The sequence below is a fragment of the Myiozetetes cayanensis genome, unplaced genomic scaffold, assembly GCF_022539395.1.
Source record: "Myiozetetes cayanensis isolate MyiCay16 unplaced genomic scaffold, myiCay2020 scf26, whole genome shotgun sequence".
NCBI classification, from domain to species: Eukaryota; Metazoa; Chordata; class Aves; order Passeriformes; family Tyrannidae; genus Myiozetetes; species Myiozetetes cayanensis.
The window spans coordinates 3,823,476-3,827,309 of record NW_026087477.1 but is presented as its reverse complement, the minus strand read 5'-3'; positions in this window follow the sequence as shown (position 1 = coordinate 3,827,309).

Genomic DNA, 3,834 nt, shown 5'->3' with positions numbered 1-3,834 from the left:
GAACCGGGCCGGGCCCCGGTGCCGCGCTCCGCTCCGCCCCGCCGCGCCTGCGGTCCCCTCCCTGCGCGGGGCTGAGGGGCCGCCCCTCGGGCGCCGCCCCGGCCTGTCCTGGACGCTGCCGCGGCCCTGCCGCGCCGTTACCGCCCCGTTACCGCCCGCCCTGCCGCGCGCGCCGCCGCCGCCACCGCCGCCATCTTGTCCCCGCCCGCCCCCGCCGCCCCCGCCTCGCGCGCCGCGCGCCGCCCCGCCGCGCGCACCCATTGGCTGCGCCGCCCGCCCCGCCCCGGCGTGCCCCAGCGCTGATTGGCCGCGGCCGCAGCGGGACGGGGCGGGGCCGACGGCGAGATTGCTCTTCCGGTTGGCTCCTTACGTGGCCAACCGGGCGACGGGAGCGCGGTGATGGGTCGAGAGGGCTGTCCGTCACTATTATGGGCGGTGCTTGTCGAGGCGGGCACTGTGATAGATTACGGGAGATGTCCGTCACCACGGGAGGCGGGGCTCGCGGCGGCGGCGCGCTGTGATTGGGCACGGGGGCTGTCCGTCAGCGCCCGGTGGCGGGAGGCGAAGGGCGGAGGGCGCGGGGCTGCCATGGAGATGGAGACGGGGCTGGGGCTCGGTCCGGGCCGGCCCTGCCCGCCGGGAACCCGCCCTCGGGAAGTCAGGGGCTTTCCAGGCTCTGGGAACAAAACAGGAACTGGCTGCCGGTGACAGTGGCCGGGCACACCCTGACACGGCCAGTCCTGCTCCGGGGTCAGGGCCCCAAAACTCCCGTTTTTGGCCCCATTTCCCTGAGCCCAGGTGCCCCCCAGGGCCCCGCTGTTCCTGGGGAAGCCAGGCCCTTTCCCAGGGCCATCCCCCCGGCATGCCGGGACACAGCTCAGCCGCGTCCCCGCAGTGCCCGGCAGTGCCCTCACAGGGCAGCCCCGGTGCTCCGAGTGCCGCCGCCCCAGAGCGGCATCCCCGCTGCTCTCGCCCCTCCTCGGGGCTTCCCGTGCAACCCGGGGTGCGGGCTGGGCCGGGCCGGCACGAGGAGGTGACCCCAGCGAGGGCAGTGCGGGGCGGGTTGGGTGCTGGGGGGATCCCTGCGTGTTCTCCCACCGTGTCCGTTTATTTGTGTTTGTGTCACACCGCATAAAGAGCTGGGGGCGGTTTCAGACCCTTCAGTGCCCCGGACTCTGGCAGTTCTCTCGGATCAGGGGTCCGGCAGGGGACAAGGACAGCCCGGGCTGGCCCGTGGGGACAGGCTCCAGGAGCCAGAGCACAGGGACGGGGTTCACCGAGCCGGGACGCTCGGGGTTAAGCTCTGGAGGAAGGGTGTGCTGGCAAGCGTGGCAGGAGCGCCTCGATTAATTACTCTGTGCGAATGAATGAAGCCTGGGAGGCGTCGCGGACCGCCCCGGTGTTCCCAAAGGCCCGGCAGGTAATCCCCGTCTGCTGGCCCGGCCCGGTTCTCTCGGTACCTGCCCCGGTGCCGTTCTCGCTTCCCCCGGTCCCGGTTTTCCTGATCTCCCGGTCCCCCTCGCCAGTGCCCCGGCGCCCTTCCCAGTTCCCAGTCCCGGTTTTCTGCAGTTCCCGGTGCTGGTCCCGGTCTCCCCCGGTGCCCCCAGTGCCATTCCCGTTCCCGGTGCCATTCCCGGTCTCCCCCAGTGCCTCGGTCCCGTCCCGGGTTCCCAGTCCCGGTCTCCCCCTGCTCCCGGTGCCATTCCCGGTCTCCCCCAGTGCCCCGGTCTCTTCCCGGTGCCATTCCCCGGTTCACACTCCCGGTCTCCCCCTACTCCCGGTGCCGTTCCCGGTCTCCCCCTGTGCCCCGTTCCCGGTGCCATTCCCGGTTCCCAGTCCCTGTCTCCCCCTACTCCCGGTGCCATTCCCGTTCCCGCTGCCATTTCTGGTCTCCCCCAGTGCCCCGGTCCCGTTCCCGGTGCCATTTCTGGTCTCCCCCAGTGCCCCGGTGCCATTCCCGTTCCCGGTGCCATTCCCGGTTCCCGGTGCCATTCCCGGTCTCCCCCGGTGCCATTCTCATTCCCGGGGCCGTTCCCGGTGCCATTCCCGGTCTCCCCCAGTGCCCCGGTCTCTTCCCGGTGCCATTCCCCAGGTTCCCAGTCCCGGTCTCCCCCAGTGCCCCGGTGCCATTCCCGGTTCCCGGTGCCATTCCCGGTTCCCGGTGCCATTCCCGGTCTCCCCCAGTGCCCTGTTCCCGGTGCCATTCCCGTTCCCGGTGCCGTTCCCGGTGCCATTCCCGGTGCCATTCCCGGTCTCCCCCAACGCCCCATTCCCGGTGCCATTCCCGTTCCCGGTGCCGTTCCCAGTCTCCCCCAACGCCCCATTCCCAACTCCATTCCCCTCCCCTCCGTGCCCCGTTCCCGGTTCCCGGTCTCTCTCGCCGCCCCTTCCTCCCGGAAGTTCCGTGCTGTGCCGGACATGGCGCCGGGCGGCGGCGGCGGCGGTGGCGGGGCGGGAGCCTGAACTCCCCATCCCCTCAACCCTCCTGATCCCCCCTTCCCGGGACCCCCCGCACACAGGTAAGACCCGCCCGCACCCCACGCGGGTCCTTCCCCTCCCCTCCTGGTCTCTCCCTCCACGCACGGGGCCCTCTCGGGGCTGAGGGGCCGGGGGACGGGCCCCGAACGGGGGCCCGTCCGCCCCCGGCCCCTCAGCCCCGAGCGTGGCCCGCTGAGGACCCCCCTTGAACGCGATCCCGCATCCAACCCCCCCTTCCCCCCGTGGTGGGTTTGTAGGACTATTCCTTCTGCGCTTTATCCTGAGCGGGGTCTTGTTTGTTGGGACGTTTGCACCCTCGTTTTTGTGTGTTTTTTTTTTTTTTTTTCCCCTAAAATAATCCTGAAGCCGCAAACCCCGGGAATGAGCGTCACTGAAACAGTGCTGGGAGTGGGGGGGGTGTTTCTCTGCACAGGAGAAAGTTTTCCGTGCTGTGAGAGTCTCGGGAAAGCCTCCCAGGCCCAAATCATGGTGGGGTTTATACTCCCCCTGAAACATTCTTCAGCTTAAAACTCCAAACTCCTTCCGTCTGTTTTAGTAACAGGATGGAGCTCTGCACACGCGTGTAGGTGGGATCCAGGTGAACACCTACCTCCCCTCCCAGAGCAGGTGCACGCTGAGCCTGCCTGGGGGGCTGGTGGGGTTGGAAGGGGGTGGTGTTTCTGTGCCTGTGATCCACGGGGGAAGTTGGCTTTGATGTCCTGGAGTGGTTTTTCCACCGCGAGTGGCTGCGTGTGAAGCAGAACGTCGGGACCTGCTCAGGTTGCAGCGCAGAGCGTTTCTCCCGAGTGTCTCTTAGGATTGAAAGTGGTGAAAGTGTAAAGAATCAGGGACCTGGCAGTGCCATGCCCACACACAGCAGCTCTGACGCTGCAGTGCCAGTGTCCCAGGAGCCTTTTCCATGCCCAGAGCATTCAGGAGATCAGGGTGGCTCCAGCTGCTGGCTTAGGATGCCCTGGAGTGATTCAGTTTTCATCACCCATAACCAGTGTCTTCCAGTCTGACGTTGTCCTTTGCACTGGTGACAGGACCGACTCCTGTCCCTGTCTGCCTGTTTGGTCTAAACTTGCCGAAAGCGTGACAAGGAGAAACACGAAAGAGGAACTTGAAGATGCCTGGGTGCTCGAGATGTAGAATGACTGTTCAGAGCTCTGAAGTGCAGAGTTCCCATTTCTTTGGGCCGTTTCATTCAGGTTGTGTCCTGCACAATTCCCTCCAGCTGCAGCTCTGGGGGGTGCCCGAGTCACTGGCTCAGTGGTGGCTGCAGCGGGGCCTGGGGCTCTCCCTCTGCTCCCTGGGGGTCCTCAGGACGGGAGGAGCTGATCCATGAGCAGGAGG